Source organism: Oncorhynchus clarkii, chromosome 17 (genome assembly GCF_045791955.1).
Source record: "Oncorhynchus clarkii lewisi isolate Uvic-CL-2024 chromosome 17, UVic_Ocla_1.0, whole genome shotgun sequence".
NCBI classification, from domain to species: domain Eukaryota; kingdom Metazoa; phylum Chordata; class Actinopteri; order Salmoniformes; family Salmonidae; genus Oncorhynchus; species Oncorhynchus clarkii.
Genome location: NC_092163.1, coordinates 43,733,732 through 43,751,085, shown reverse-complemented (window position 1 = coordinate 43,751,085; position 17,354 = coordinate 43,733,732). Strand labels below are relative to the sequence as shown.

General features: G+C 42.1%; 1 protein-coding gene across 2 annotated transcripts in view; it reads right to left on the bottom strand.

The window, feature by feature from the left end:
* LOC139370889 (SLIT-ROBO Rho GTPase-activating protein 3-like) overlaps positions 1-17,354 on the bottom strand; it is a 65,545-nt gene that overhangs the window by 43,507 nt on the left and 4,684 nt on the right. The window lies entirely within an intron of this gene.

Here is a 17,354-nt window from a genome sequence, read left to right as displayed (position 1 = left end):
GTTCCTCAGAACAGTGGAGCCAGTCATGTGTTTGTTTGCAAATAGTACAACAGCAGAAACGGGAGCAGGTGAGTCCAGCTGTGTATTGACAGGGGTCGCGTTTTATATCTAAAGTCGGTGTTTTTTTGTTTTTTTCAATAGATTAAATCAGGGATGTGCAACTATAGTTTTCCTTCACAGAAAATACATTAGTGCAACACATTCGGGAGAAAAAAATGCTTAATTTTCATCAGAAGACAACAGAAGCGCAACGCTATTTGGCTGGCAGCCACACAAGTAAATGAGTTTACAATGAAAAAGCAAGATCTTTTTTTGTAAAAACAATGCATGGCCATTATTTTTCTAATGTTTAACATTGAAATAATGTAGCCAGCTACATTTCCTAAAGTTTTGCTTAAAGTTAATATTGCATTTTACAGGAGAAAAGTAGGCTGGCTACACAGAGAAAAGTAGCTACACATCAGTTAGAGCGTTGTCTGCCCATAGAATGACGGTTTGTGAAACTGAAGCACAAAATGTGTCTGATGCAGAGCAGAAATTACAATAAGAAGCATTTTACATCTGTGTTAACAAAAGGCAGCAAGATATCACTTACGCATGACATTTTTTTCCTGTGTGAAAAACGCAGAATTTTGTGTTAACCATGACCCCTAAGTTTACCTTGCTAGTTATCGAAGTAAGTAGCTGAATTAATAAAGTGACGGGGCATCATATTGTGTTAGCTTTCTGCCGTGTTTGAGAAGTCAAAGCCCTTCGTATGAGTTAGTGGCAGCTGTACAAATATCTTCATTTAATAGTATTTTTTCTCCTCTGCGTTCTCAGACAGTTGTCTCATCCCTCCTCTTCTCTGAGCAGAGCAGGTAGGCCTGTTGCCCTGGCGAATCCAGACTCCACACAGACACAGCATGTACACATGCTGCTCCAGAGCCAGTACTGTTCTTCCTTCCAACAAGCATGCTTCAAAATGTTGTTGATTTGCATAATGTCGCTTGTTCATTTTCTCTTGTCCGAACTCACCAAAAATTACATTCCGTAGCTCCTACCTATATATGTATAACTTTATGAGCTGGATTGCCTGTCTATGCAATTTGTTAATTTTCTTTGGCGTTCATTAGCTTATTTAGCTAGCAGCCTCCATGGAAATTTGCAATTACTTGTGCTAACATTGTTAGCATTCTGGTAACAGACGACCAATGGGCATTTATTGGAACCCCTTGTGTACAAAGCCGGTAATACCGTATATCCCGGGATGAAAGAAGTTTACAATGAAAAAGCAACTTTTTGCGTAAAAACAATGCATGGCCATTATATTTCTAATGTTTAACATTGAAATAATGTAGCCAGCTACATTTCCTAAAGTGTTGCTTAAAGTTATGACGATATGAAAATCTGGATAGCGCCCAACCCTAGTTTGATATGCTGCTTAAAAGATACACTTAAATCAATGGCAATGTGAGACTGCAAAGGGTTCTACATTGCGTGTTATTTTAAGGTTAAATTTAGCCATACGTCATTAACTCATTATTCCACTCAAGAGGTATTTTGATTATAATTGAAGAATGCTGACCAAAAATGATTGGAATTTTCACCCATTCTTTGACTTCGAATACGAGCATAGTTTGGAAACCGCCGAAAGCTTGTAGCTCAAAGAATGTGTGCCATTTTAAAATGACAAACTTGCAGAACAATGTGTCGATCTCAGAAGGCTGCCCTGACCTACATCCTATTCTCCATCCTGTCTGCCTAAATCAGCCAGACATGCATCTCGCGTCTAAAGGCTCCAACTGCAGCTATGAACACACACACTCACACACACACAGAGAGAGACTGACATTCACTCACATGCATGCAGACAGAGAGACACACATGCAGCTCTGTAAAATCCAATGACTCACTTACAGTGCAGTTAGTAGCACAATACAAATATCCAAATAATAATGTTAAAAAAAACAACAGTATTTGAGATTTTAGATTCTGTAGATGAACAGATGGTCCACGGCATTTCCATAATGTGGTGATGAACTGATCTTTTCTCTTGATTCCCTTAACAGAACCAGTCCAAGTGATTAAGCAATATGGAGATCATGATTGAACCCCTCCAAGTCTCAAGCTTGGCAGCCTTTACCCATCATGCACTACCCAGCAAACAGACAGGAAGTCTTTAGAAAACGCATCAATGAACCAGATTATACTGCCCCTTGCATATAAAAGGCACTTTTGTTTACTTCTCAATGGGGTTTTTGTATTGATGAATAAAGCAGCACAAAAATAGCAAGAGTGTGTGTGTTAGTAAAAGTGTGTGCCTTCTATTTCTTGGCCAGCTTGTTGGAAATCTATCCCTCGTGGTCTCCATGACTGCCTGGATAAGGAACCCTGGATGCATCTCCACTAGCCTGGCCCAGAGTTCCACTTCTGTGTTCCACTTCTGCGTTCCGTTCCCTCCCAGCAGCCCTTCTGTTTATTAGCATAATGGGCTGGGACAAGGGCAACTTTGAGGTTGCGTCTCAAATGGCACCCTATTCCCTATGTAGTGTGCTGGTCAAAAGTAGTGCACCACATAGGGAATAGGGTGCCATTTGGACCACAATCTGAGTCTCTCAATAAACAATTAATAGCCTTGGCTAAGGTGTATGTAAACTTCCGACTTCAACTGTATGTGCTGCTGAAAGGAGGGTCAGTGGGGAAAAATGACGGTCCTGCTGCCAGCCAGCTTCACTACCCCATGGGTAAAAATAGAGCATCAAACAACATGATTTCCTCTTATTATGTAAACGTAATACTACCCGCATCCAACTATCAGTTTATGGGTAATTTATAATAAATGAACATCTAAGTGGAAAATCAAATAATGGAGGGTAATCAATGGGTGCATTCCAAACCAGTGGGAGTGGAACATTTTTGGAATCTCAGATTGTTCTGGCAATTCTCATATTGGATCTGCATTGGGAGGAAGGATGTTCAATATGCTTTTTACATTTGTATCACATTTTAGGCCCCTTTTAGACCTATACATGTTTCCTGTAAGACCTTATGAACAGGTACAGACAACATCTTGGTGTTATTATACTTATAGCGTTCTCTCAAATATGGAGTATGTCTATATTATAAAATACACATTACACACGTTTATTCAACATTACAAATATTAATCTCTCAAAAACTACCCTGTTAGATTTTGCTTATTTTTTGGCATATTGTTTATAAAAATATACTCTTCAAACACATCAAATTTCCAGAGGGGGCTCTCCACTTTTAATGATATGACTCTTTTTAACACTGAAAACCAATCACAGCCCTCCTTTAGAATTGCATATTCAGCAAGTCACCAGCAGAGGGAGTTCCCTTTGAATCCATTTTCAAATCAAAGTTTGTCACACACAGAATACAACAGTGAAAAATAACAGTAGCGAGGCTACATACAGGCACCGGTTAGTCGGGCTGATTGAGGTAGTATGTACATGTAGACATGGTTAAAGTAACGATGCATATATGATAAACAGAGTAGCTTAAAAGGGGTTGACGGGTGGTAAGTGGCGGGACACAATGCAGATAGCCTGGTTAGCCAATGTGCAGGGGAACTGGTTAGTCGGGTCAATTGAGGTAGTATGTTCACGAATGTATAGTTAAAGTAACTATGCATATACAGTTGAAGTCGGAAGTTTACATACACCTTAGCCAAACACATTTAAACTCAGTTTTTCACAATTCTTGACATTTAATCCTAGTAAAGATTCCCTGTCTTAGGATCACCAATATATTAAGAATTTGAAATGTCAGAATAATAGTAGAGAGAATGATTTATTTCAGCTTTTATTTCTTTCATCACATTCCTAGTGGGTCAGAAGTTTACATACCCTCAATTGGTATTTGGAAGCATTGCCTTTAAATTGTTTAACTTGGACCAAACGTTTTGGGTAGCCTTCCACAAGCTGCCCACAATAAGTTGGGTGAATTTTGGCCCTTTCCTCCTGACAGAGCTGGTGTAACTGAGTCAGGTTTGTAGGTCCCCTTGCTCGCACACGCTTATTCAGTTCTGCCCACAAATTTTCTCATTGTCCATTTGGAAGACCCATTTGCGACCAAGCTTTAACTTCCTGACTGATGTCTTGAGATGTTGCTTCAAAATACCTACATTTTCCTGCCACATGATGCCATCTAGTTTGTGAAGTGCACCAGTCCCTCCTGCAGCAAAGCACCCCCACAACATGATGCTGCCATCCCAACCGTGAAGCATGGGGGTGGTGTTCTTCGGCTTGCAAGCCCCCCCCTTTTTCCTCCAAACATAACAATGGTCGTTATGGCTAAACAGTTCAATTTTTGATTAATCAGACCAGAGGTCATTTCTCCAAAATGTATGATCTTTGTCCCCATGTGCAGTTGCAAACCGTAGTCTGGCTTTTTTTATGGCGGTTAGGAGCAGTGGCTTCTTTCTTGCCGAGCGGCCTTTTAGGTTATGTCGATATAGGACTCGTTTTACTGTGGATATAAATAATTTTGTGCCCGTTTCCTCCAGAATCTTCACAAGGTCCTTTGCTGTTGTTCTGGGATTGATTTGCACTTTTCGCACCAAAGTACGTTCATCACTACGAGACAGGGCGTCTGGCTGCGTGGTCCCATGGTGTTTATACTTGCATACTATTGTTTGTACAGATGAACGTGGTACCTTCAGGCATTTGGAAATTGCTCCCAAGGATGAACCAACTTGTGGAGGTCTACAATTTTTCTTCTGAGGTCATGGCTGATTTCTTTTGATTTTCCCATTATGTCAAGCAAAGAGGCACTGAGTTTGAAGGTAGGCCTTGAAATACTTCCACAGGTACACCTCCAATTGACTCAAATGTTGTCAATTAGCCTATTAGAAGCTTTAAAGCCATGACATCATTTTCAGGAATTTTCCAAGCTGTTTAAAAGGCACAGTCAACTTAGTGTATGTAAACTTCTGACCCACTGGAATTGTGATACAGTGAATTATAAGTGACATAATCTGTCTAAACAATTGTTGGAAAAACGACATGTGTCATCCACAAAGTGGATGTCCTAACCAACTTCCCAAAACTGTAGTTTGTTAACAAGAAATGGAGCCGATATTTAAGTTTTGGGAAAACCATAATTTACCATAATTCCGTTACCAAAGTTTGTATCTGCACTGTTCTACTAAATTAGTTTTTGTAAAACATGTCAGTGGGAATGTTAAAAGTAGTCCTTGTACATAGAGTTGTATGGTTTGTTAAACTTTGAAATGTTTTTTGTTTGGCATACAATTTAAAAAGTGTAAAAATAGAGTAAAAGCGTAATTCTGTTATCATGGAAATGCCCAAAAAGCATTTCAAACATCCTTCCTCTCAATGAGGTATCTATGTAATAATTGCGAGAACAATCTGAGATAACAAAAATATTTTGCCGTTGGCTTGGGATCACCCACATAGGGCAACACTTTTGACCGCATATAGGTAGGGTGCCATTTAGAATTCACTCTATGAGAGGATCAAAATGACTGTTTGATATTATAATGTGATCAGTGTGATCAAGATAATAGCCTCATGATGTTTGCCTTCTCTTCCTAGAGCCCTAGCTCTAGTTATTTATGGATCAGTAAAGGCTATGGAAGGATGGTACTCTATGTGCAGTTTGTGCACGGTTCTCTGGATGCTGCAGGCCTCTACAGAGTTACAGGACGGCCCTTGAAACCCATACAGAATCGATGCACAGGTTGTACCTCCGGAAGTTGTTATAATTACTGTTTAAGTCTATGGAATGGTGTGAGAACCATGAGCCTCCTTGGTTTTGTATTGAAGTCAATGTACCCAGAGAAGGACGGAAACCAGCTGTCCTCCGGCTACACCATGGTGCTACCCTACAGAATGCTGTTGAGGCTACTGTAGACCTTCATTGCAAAAGTGTGTTTTAATCAATTATTTGGTGGCATGAATATATTTAGTATACTTTTGTCTAAAAAGGATAACTTTATTGTTGAACTATTTTTATGAAATTCACTGAGGATGGACCTCCCCTTTGTTCTCTGAGGAGCCTCCACTGATCTACAACTATGCTCTAAAAGCTGCAGTCTTGTAGGAAAGGTGAATAAATAGCTATATTTTGGTAACATTGACTTTACTTCAAGCCTGCAGGTATAATGTATTGTACAAATTACTTGTCATAAGCATGTATGGCTCGATGTTTCCATCTTAGAATTAAACATGTGCTCTGTTTAGTTTAGTCATGTCAGGCATTACTGTAGTTTAGAGTTTTTTTTATTTTAAATTGGTAGCTAATGTATTTTGCCAAAATGACTCAGATGTTCCAGAGCCCATAGCACAGTCAGTGAGATGTCAATTAACCCATCTGCTGTTGAATGCTGGGCCAGGTGTTTGTTATCCTCAATAAAAGCTCAGTGGCTACAGCTCTGGACCCAAATATGAATTACCCCCAGAAACCGGTTTAAAACCACAGAGAAATATGAAAAACAAAAAAGAAAGCCTCAGAGGGGTAAACCAAAAAGCAGGATTATGGAGTTAGCCAGCTCACTTTTCTAAAATATTCTGATAAAACATTTTATTTTGCAGAAAGATAAGCTTGAAATGGGCATGGTCTAATTGATTTAACAAAAGGAAAGACATTGAATGTCGTTTTCAAACATCATTTTGAGCTATAGTTTGAGTTAGACTATTTGTTACATTGTATTTTTTCATTTGGTTCAGTTGGTTTCATATTGTCAAATGTCAAACGAACCAAAATTCCTAAACAAAAACCACGTGTCCATGCAAGTTATTTGTTTGTTGGACAATGACAATAAGGATAAATCAATGTATTATTATCATGAAGCTTGTGTGTCCCAATGTTCATATGTGACTGACTGGCTCGATTCAGTCTTATGCAGCAAAATTTGAAAATGAAAGTAGAGACTCAGAGCTAGAAAATTGTATATCAGTTGAGGAACAATGGGAAAGTAATTCTGCTTTGAAAGTTTATATATTTTTTTTACCCCCAATTTCGTGGGATCCAATTGGTAGTAGTTACAGGCTTGTCTCATCGCTGCAACTCCAGTACGGACTCGGGAGAGGCGAAGGTCGAGAGCCATGCGTCCTCCGAAACACAACCCAACCAAGCTGCACTGCTTCTTGACACAATGCACATCCAACCCGGAAGCCAGCCGCACCAAGTGTCGGAGGAAACACCGTACACCTGGCAACCTGGTCAGCGTGTGCTGCGCCCGGGCCTGGCACAGGAGTCGCTAGTGCGCGATGAGACAAGGATATCCCTGCCGGCCAAACCCTCCCCAACCCGGACGACGCTGGGCCAATTGTGCGCCGCCCCATGGGCCTCCCGGTAGCAGCCGGCTGCGACAGAGCCTGGGCTCGAACCCAGAATCTCTGCGCCACTCGGGAGGCCCTGCTTTGAAAGTTGATCAACTTTTGAGAAAATGGCCCCTGAATATTTTGGTACACCTACTGGAGTGCTCTTATTTGTCTACACACATTCAGAATCATTCACACCCTCTTTATTAAGGATTCCATCCATCTCTTTAAGTATTCAAGTGAAGCCATGTGCTAAACAGAGTGAGTACGGTAGAGTACTAAACAACCAAAGATTTCAAGACTAAACGCTGGTTCGACATGTCTATAAAACTTGTCACAATGACATCATGAACATCCTATTGTTGTCCAACATCAAACTTGTCTTTGTGAAAAACTATAAAACACAAAAACACAGCAGCCTGGTGGTCCAAAATAGCATAACTTATGTATTTTAACACTAACAAACCCATCCGTTTAAAAAAATTCAATCTAGCAAACCGGGCAATTTTCTAAACAATGTTTTGGTTAGATTCTAGCTTATTAGCTAGCTAACGTTAAGTTAGCTGGTTAGCCAGTTCAAATAATGACCATGTCATATAGCTGACAATGTCTTAACTTTAGCTCATTTGTATTCATTATTAAAATAAAATAAACTCTCAACAAGATCCTTACTTACAAGTTAAATGTGAGCTAATTACAGAAAACAGCTGATGGTTGTGAGTGTGACAAAATAAAAGCAGGGCATTCTACCGGAGAAATGTAGAACTTAGACACTGTCTTGTTGGGCTAAAGTTATATCCTAATTTGACTTTAGTGCAGGTCATGTTGTTCTTCACATTACAGTCTCTGGTAAACACTCACTATATTAAATAAAATCAAAGTGCATTTGTCACATGCACAGGATAGAGAAGGTGTAAACGGTACAGTGAAATGGTTACTGGCATAGTATTTTGTTTAGACATGTAGCTAGCTAAACAATGAACCATAATCCAAACTCATAACGTTACTACCCTGCATGAATCTGCAGGTAGCTAAAGCTAACCAACTAGGTTCAATGTTAGCTAGCTAGCTAACTTTAGGCTATAATACTAGCAGTGCAAATGGCTCTAAGATACTAATAATATTAATACACAGCCAGCTAACTTTAGCTAGCTAGCTAGCAGTATGCTTTAACTTGCAATGAAAAACGACTAACAAAATTAGAAACTTATAACATCTGAAAATGTTGTTGGCTATATTCTCTTACCCGTCCGTATACATGGATGAGTGCTTCTCCCTCTCTGTCACAGATACCATGGTTGCTCTTAGTTTGAAGATGTAATCCGGAAACAGCTGTTTAATACAACAGCCATCTGCATATTTGTAAAAGGCTGAATCATACTCTGCTTCCACCGGGCATTCCACTGATTTCAAAACTCAGTTCTCCAGAAAGTCGAGGTCATTAGCAACACTTCATATCATGCACTTCATATCATCATTAAAAAAGCCACGTTAGAAAGCATGACCTACACATACTGAGCAGCTTATGTTATAGACAGAAGCATGCTACATGGCAGACCAATCCAAACTCATCTCTTGGCATGTCCAGCCCATCAATTATCACAGTCAATCATGGCTAGCAGGAAGGTTCCTAACTTTTTCCAAGGCTAAACCAACTAGGCTCATTTGTATTTTTGTATTTTTTATTAAGGTACATGAATGTTCACATGTTCCAGAAGGCATTTCTGCCCCCAAAAAATGCATTTTGATTTTAAAAAATGTTTACGTTGAAATGCCTCGCCTGTTAAGTAGTGACGCGCGACATATGTCTAGTTTCCTGAAAGGAGTCACATATTACCTTCGCTTTGGTCTTCCAACATGTTTGAGGAAACTGCGCAATAGCCTCTGACTGCGATGTGAATAGGCTATATTCAGTAGCCTATATCCCTGGTATAGTCCCCATCTCCCCTAATCTGCATAGGATGCACTCATAAATTCACATTTTAGTAAGACCGCACAAGAGACATTTACAGTAGTGAGTGCATACAATTTCGCCAGTTATCAGTTGCCGCCTTCACCCGCCATTCCAGACATTTGGGAGATGGGACTCCTGTATCTGCTTGGTCAGCCTTTGAGGACGTGTGGCTTCGTAATTGGATTTGTCCATCTCCTAGACTGGCTTCCTGCCAGCGTTTGAGAGCCCAGTCTACCCTAAATTTTCCCATAACCCTGGTTGGGAGCCCTAACCGGGTGCTGTCAACCGGAGCCAGCTGAGCCTGAGACTCGCATGGGGCGTCACTGAGGTAGCATGCAAGGCAGAGCAACACTACCCGCTAAATGCTAAATGTGCTGCTAGTCACAGAATGTTTCAGAGCTCTCAAGTTATGATTTCATCAAATGTTCACAGTCAAACAACCAATAATAATGTGCAACTCTGGTTATGTTCCTGTGTTTGGTCCAGACTGCATTCTCACTGGCAGCGAACAGCACCATGAAAATAATTTAAGTCGGAGAGAGACCACGCTTTTTGAGCGAACCACAGTGATTTGTTTAGTGCAGATAGAACAAACCAAACTAAGGGGTAAATGCACCAGAGTTCCAAAAAGAAACGCAACAAACCATTTTAGTGTGAAATTCCCTTTTGTTTAGCTTTTTTTTAATGAAGCATAAAATCAATAGTTATTTCTGGTTGCTTATCAAAGTTAGCACAAAGCAGGATCAATGAGTTAGCCAGCTAAGTTCATGGATATGTACAGTTGTTGTTTCACATCACACACACAAAGGCGCACAGACACACGCAGTTGGGATTTGTGTGGATATAGTTACATGCATTCTTTTACGCAATGCAGGTGCTACCGCAGCAGGGGTGCTATAGTGTAGATATACAGCTACAGGAAAATGTCCTAACATATACCGAGACATTTTCCCAATTAGGAGGTAATTTCTATCACAATGGCCATAACCAATGTCTCTATAAATATATATATTACTGTAATAGCAGACACCTATTCAGTCAGTTCAGTGTTTCATTCCCCTCTGTAACACTGTCCATTAGGTAGGTAGCAGATGCATTTAGAGCGGGGACTGTTATTATTATTATTATTATTATAATGCACCTCTCCCTCCCCTCTCGCGGGATGTTCCCTGATTCTGGACAGGGAGGGGGCACTGTCTCTGGGCTTGTCTCTCTCTCTCTCTCTCTCTCTCTGCTGTTATCCACGCGTGGCTGGTCACATGCCACCTTACACAGGCGCACACTCCGACATCAGTTGGCACAAAGCAAGACAGTTTCCTGTGAACGCTCGTCTCGGGTGAGCCGTAATTGCTATGGCATGTCTTTACACACCCTTTGGTTGAATTCACAAATGCATCTCTATGTCTCGCTGTAATCCTCCCATGTCTCTCACTCTGTGGAAACAAATGGCTTTAATGAGGGCATCAGCATCCAGCCAGTGACAGGGGCAGAGACAGACAGAGATAGAGGTCGACAGGAGGAAAGGGTGGCGACAGACAGACTGGGCTCAGCTATGATGGCCATAACAATCACCTCACATCGATTTCCTATGTCTAGATGTGTCTCGACACACAATTCTGCCTTAATCTGTAGCTGATTTTTGCAATAAGCATTGTTGTTATTACCATAGAAGACAAATGCAGAAGTGCAGAAGGGGAGAGAGAAAAAGGAGAGGGGTGAAGGGATATCACACAGGGTGGGTGGAACATGGTGTGAGGGGGTTGGGGCATTATTACTAGCCTGGTCCAAGATCTCTTTGTGCAGTCTTGCCAACTTCTATGGTAATTGTCACGCCAAACACCACAGGTGTTTACAAGACAGACAAAAAACTGATCTAGGAATCAGGCTACATTATTGCTTACACTGTCATGATCACATGACAGTGAAAGGTCAAAGCATATTTTCTTCATGATGAATACTGATTAGCAGAGGGGCGTCAACCAACCCAGACAGTCATGGAATGCAGATCTACTGCAATAAATGTATTTTACGGTGGAGACAGAGAGGAGGAACACAAGCTACACACACACACACACACCTTCTCATGCTTCTTCTCCTAGACTGATCAGATGAAATTAAACTGGAATAATGTCTTCCTCTGTGACTACTGTAAATAATAGGCTAGCATACCTTCACTTACTAACACATTGCGCACCATACTTTAATGCCACACAGGGACGGACTAGACATCTGGCATTTCAGACAAATGCCAGATGGGCTGGTCCATTTTAAGGCCTGTGGGTCTGTCTAACTTTTTTTTTTTTGCACACAATTATCACTATCTGGCTAATAATTGTTTATGCATCAAATTAGATCAAACCAAATGAAGCATTTAAGCATAAGACCTAAATGGACAGACTCCAAATGAGTCTAATGACAGAGGGAGGGAAAATGGTCCACGATCCAGGTCAATCAAACCTCATTCAGTGGGTTTTACTTTCCAGTTGAGAAGGAATGGGGGGTAGAAGGGGTAGATGAGGGTGAACAGCAGTGCCTTGCTGCAGTGCATCTAGAGGTTTGTTAAATGGCCTGTGACTGAGTTGTAGTCGAGCTGATCCACTGAGATTCTTTCAAACGCATGGAAATATGTATATGGATGCAAACCAAGGTCAGTTAACAGATTGCAGCTGGGTTCCACTTCAAACACATCAGAAACTGTTCTCAAGTCTGGCTAGTATAGCCAGCTACTATTGGACATGAATATGAAAACAGGCTGAGTAATTCAATAAACATTCGTGCACAGTGTCAACCATACATACGCTCATACAAAGACATCAGTAGCTATGCACAGAACAAAGAACTGTGGTCTATTCCAGTCTGACCTCTTTACCTGCTGGATAAATCACACTGTACTGTACTATACTGTATATTAGGGCTCCCGAGTGGCACAGCAGTCTAAGGCACTGCATCTCAGTGCAAGAGGCGTCACTACGGTCCCTGGTTTGAATCATAGCCGGATGTGATACAGCCTATGATTGGGAGTCCCATAGAGCGGCGCACAATTGGCCCAGCGTCGTCGGGGTAGGCCATCATTGTAAATAAGAATTTGACTTGCCTAGTTAAATAAAAGGTTATTAAAAATATCCATCTGGAAATAAAGAATGATTGGTAATATTATTCTAATAAATCTACTGTAATAAAATCGCCACGATGCTTCAAGGACTAAAGACATTTTAACACATGTTTTGATCATTTCATGGGTAAATTTGATTGTCTGTGTAAAGGATCATGGGCAGGTGTATAAAGGTAGTGGTGAGACTTGTGAAGTCTTCTTCATTAACATTTTTCACACATGACACCATTAATGGAGGTTAGTTTCAGTTAATTCTGACACATACCAATAGTTGACACATCCTTCATAGGAAGTGACTAGGTTAAATGAGCGGTTGGACAACATACCACACACACCACAGCCAGTGTCACGACAAGGTAAATAATGATGTCATCGGTCACGACCTGTCAGCGCAGTTATTATCAGTTTAACAGCATTGACTCTTCGTCACGGTTACGGAAAGTTGGTTGGTCCTTCAACACTCTGTTCAAGTAGTGGTGCATGACTCCAGGATTTTTGGTGCACGACTCTTGCTCGACGACCAAAACACGCTGAAACGGATACGTACACACCACCTCATTATTGCAGTCTCCTACTAGGAAGACTACATTTGCGTTTTAGAGGACTGACATGAGCATGATGCTGCCCATTTCCTCATCAACTTAGCCTACAGAAGGCCTCATTTTGTTTGAATATAGAAGGTGATCTGTAGGAACGAGAATATTTCAGTGATATTTCCGCTGTGCGCAACCTTGACAGATCCCATTGGATGATACCGCGCACTCACAGTCATGTCAAAATTATAATAATAGGCCATACACTGACAACTCGAGCTTGGCTGCCAAATGTATAGGAGTCCCCATTAATATTTAAATTGATGAAGTGTGATCATAATTTTAGCGATCCATGGTAGACGTCCCTCCTAATAACAATGCCCCCATCCTGCTGATTTGAGCTGCTGAACTGCATTTGCATTTAACATGCGTTTATGGATGATAAAGGGAACCTTACCATTTCCAAAAAGTTCATTGATAGCCCGTACTTTAGTGAACTTGTGCGAAACATTGCAAGCCAAGAAATTGAGAGATACAGCATTGCAATAGCCTATACATATTTTGATTACCAATGCACGGTTCTAACTGCCTGCCTGGTAGCAGACATGCCTACCGATGTCTGGCTGGCTGCCCCCCCCCCCCCCCCCCTCGCTAGCTCTCTCTTTGCTGTAAAAGTTCCGAGAATACTAACTCTCGCAAGTAGCCTACGGCAACTAGCTTTCTCAATTGCAAAAATACTGATGCTTGACACCCAGAAATGGGAGTCGACAGGCAAGGAGTCGAGGAATTGGTTATTTTGGAGTCCACTCCCCACCACAATTTTTTAATTTGTTATGTTAACCTTTATTTAACTAGGCACGTCGGTTAAGAACAAATTCTTATTTACAATGATGGTCCACCTCGGCCAAACCCTCCCCTAACCTGGACGCCGCCGGGCCAATTGTGCGCCGCCCTGTTGTATGTTCAAGTCAAATTCTCCCAAGAAAGTAGCCTGGTTCCAGATCTGTCTCTCCAACTCATACGGTCAATGTTGGATCCGTGACACTGACCGAAGGAGTTGGCAAGACGGCACAAACAGATCTGAGACCAGGCAACCAAGAAATAATCTATGTCCAGAAATCTGCTGCAGGTCTGGAAATAGACAGCAATAAAGGGCTGCTGGCTGACTGCACCACAGTAAATGTTGTTTAGTCAGCTACCTACTCAGCACTATTAGACCCCGATGCCAGAGTATAGCCCTTATAACTCCCAACTGAACTGATCCCAGACAGCCTTGCAAATGAGCTTAAGCTGTCAGCTTAAAAGCTTTTCCTGAAACTGAGACGTCCTCTCAGCTGTGATGGCCCTATCGCAGTCAACACACGCACTGCCGTGAACACACACGCACGCACACACACACGCACACAAAGAGCCAACCAAGACTTCCGCAGACGACAGCAACATGCCGCAGCGTGTAGCTCCATTTCTCATTAAAAAGCAGTGAGAGCAGCTTCGTTTCTTCATGATGCACTATGGTCATAACCTGCTCCAGGGGGGATGAAAGGGTTTCAGCGTTTGCTCTTTGCTGCAAGTACAGTCTAAAATGAGTTATAATATTTCAATCTAAGTAGGATAATACACGTGTCTGGCATCTGCTTGACACAGCATCGTACCCTTGAGTTGTGAGCAAAGATCACTGCATTTCTTACTTCAGTACAAGGTAGTGTACACTACAAGGTAGTTGCCTGACAAAAAGTGTGTGGGATATTGTTTGTTTGGAACATGTCTAACAGAGGGGCCCCATTGTGGCATGTATCAGACTATTTAGTTGTGGAATTCATCAGCCACTTGTCTTGAGGGCTATATTGCCTGCCTTTTCCGTTTCTTCTACAAACAGGTTGGAGGGTAGAGGATTGTACATGTGGTCCGGTGCGGCTTGGTTGGCAAAAGCATGGCTATAGCAATGCCAAGGTTGTAAGTTCATTTGTTGCAGAAAAATCTGCCAAATAAATCGGCATCTGCATTTTTTGGTCTTCCAATAATCGGTATCGGCGATGTAAAATCATAAAATCGGTCGAACTCTAATACACACGTACTAGTTCTCAATCTCGTCCATGGGTTTTGGTGGTCCCATCTTCTACAGTCACAGGTTACGTCCCAAATGACACCCTAAAATAGTGCATTATGTAGGGAATAGGGTGCCATTTGGGATGCATTCACATACTGTATTTAGCATCAGCAGAGAGACACTAAAACCATTTCATGGTTCCATAATTCATGCTGACAACATACATTATTTATGGCGTTTCTGAACTGTTTGCTGGAAGAGAGAGAGAGATTCCCCAGTCAGACCCTCTATGGTTCCAGCACTAACACATTTTTATTTATGAGTGTCTGAAAATTAAAGAAGATGATGTAAAATGAACTTACTCCGGGGCCAAACATTATACAACGTTATTGATTAAAAAGGACATCCCTGGTTCTTTCACTGTCTCCTCAAGACATCTCGCCGAAAGCTCTGTTCTCATCGCTTCGAGGCAAGTAACACTGAAACATGCATGAGAGCATCAGCTGTTCCGGACGACTGTGTGAACACTCTCCCCGCAGCCGATGTGAGTAAGAACTTTAAACAGGTCAACATTCACAAGACCGCAGGACCCGATGGATTACCAGGACGTGTACTCTGAGCATGCGCTGACCAACTGGCAAGTGTCTTCACTGACATTTTCAACCTCTCCCTGTCCAAGTCTGTAGTACCACCATAGGCCCTGTGCCCAAGAACACTAAGCTAACCTGCCTACATTACTACCGACACATAGCACTCACATAGCCATGAAGTGCTTTGGAAGGCTGGTCATGGCTCACATCAACACCTTAACCAGAAACCCTAGACCCACTCCAATTTGCATACCACCCAAACAGATCCACAGGTGATGCAATCTCTACTGCACTCCACACAGCCCTTTCCCACCTGGACAAAAGGAACACCTACATGAGAATGCTATTCATTAACTACAGCTCTGCGGTCAACACCATAGTGTTCTCAAAGTGCATCACTAAGCTAAGGACCCTGGGACTAAACACCTCCCTCTGCAACTGGATCCTGGACCTCCTGACGGGCCGCCCCCAGGTGGTGAGGGTAGGTAACAACACATCTGCCACGCTGATCCTCAACACTGGAGCCCCTCAGGGGTGCGTGCTCAGTCCCCTCCTGTACTTCCTGTTCACTCATGACTGCACGGCCAGGCACGACACCAACACCATCATCAAGTTTGCCGATGACACAACAGTGGTAGGCCTGATCACCAACAACGAGACAGCCTTTAGGGAGGAGGTCAGAAACCTGGCCGTGTGGTGCCAGGACAACCATCTCTCCCTCAACGTGAACAAGACAAAGGAGATGATTGTGGACTACAGGAAAAGGAGGACCGAGCACGCCCCCATTCTAATCTACGGGGCTGTAGTGGAGCAGGTTGAGCGCATCAAGTTCCTTGGTGTCCACATCACCAACAAACTAACATGGTCCAAACACACTAAAACAGTCGTGAAGAGGACACGACAAAGCCTATTCCCACTCAGGAGACTGAAAAGATTTGGCATGGGTCCTCAGATCCTCAAAAGTTTCTACAGTTGCACCATCGAGAGTATCCTGACTGGTTGAATCACTGCCTGGTATGGCAATTGCTCGGCCTCCGACCATAAGGCAGGGGGTAGTGCGTACGGCCCAGTACATCACTGGGGCCAAGCTTCCTGCCATCCAGGACCTCTATACCAGGCGGTGTCAGAGCAAGGCCCTAAAAATGGTCAAAGACTCCAGACACCCTAGTCATGGACTGTTCTCTATGCTACCACACAGCATGGGGTACCGGAGCACCAAGTCTAGGTCCAAAAGGCTTCTTAACAGCTTCTATCCCCAAGCCATAAGACTCTATAACAGCTAATCAACGGGCTACCCAGACCCCTCTTTTATGCTGCTGCTACCCTCTATTATTATCTATGCATACTCACCTTAATAACTCTACCTCCATGTACATATTACCTCAACTAACCGGTGCCCCCACACATTGACTCTGTACCCCCTGCATATAGCCTCGCTATTGTTATTTACTGCTGCTGTCTATTTGTTACTTTTAATTCTCAATTTTTTACTTAACACTGATTTTTCTTAAAACTGCATTGTTGGTTAAGGTCTTGTAAGTAAGCATTTTACTGTAAGGTCTACTACACCTGTATTCAGCGCATGTGACAAATAGCATTTGAAAAGATGGACATTGAGTCGTTCCATATGACTTCAATCACTTTCTGATACTACCCCTTTTGATTTGAACGAACTTTCCATATATGTTTGCCCATGGTAGAAGTGGTCAGAAAATGACTTTTTGGACCTAAACGCCAAAATATTCAGGAGATAGAGGTGCTCAAGATTGACCCATGTTGCATACCTTACCCCTTCATGAGACATCTGTCTTCATCACTGGAAA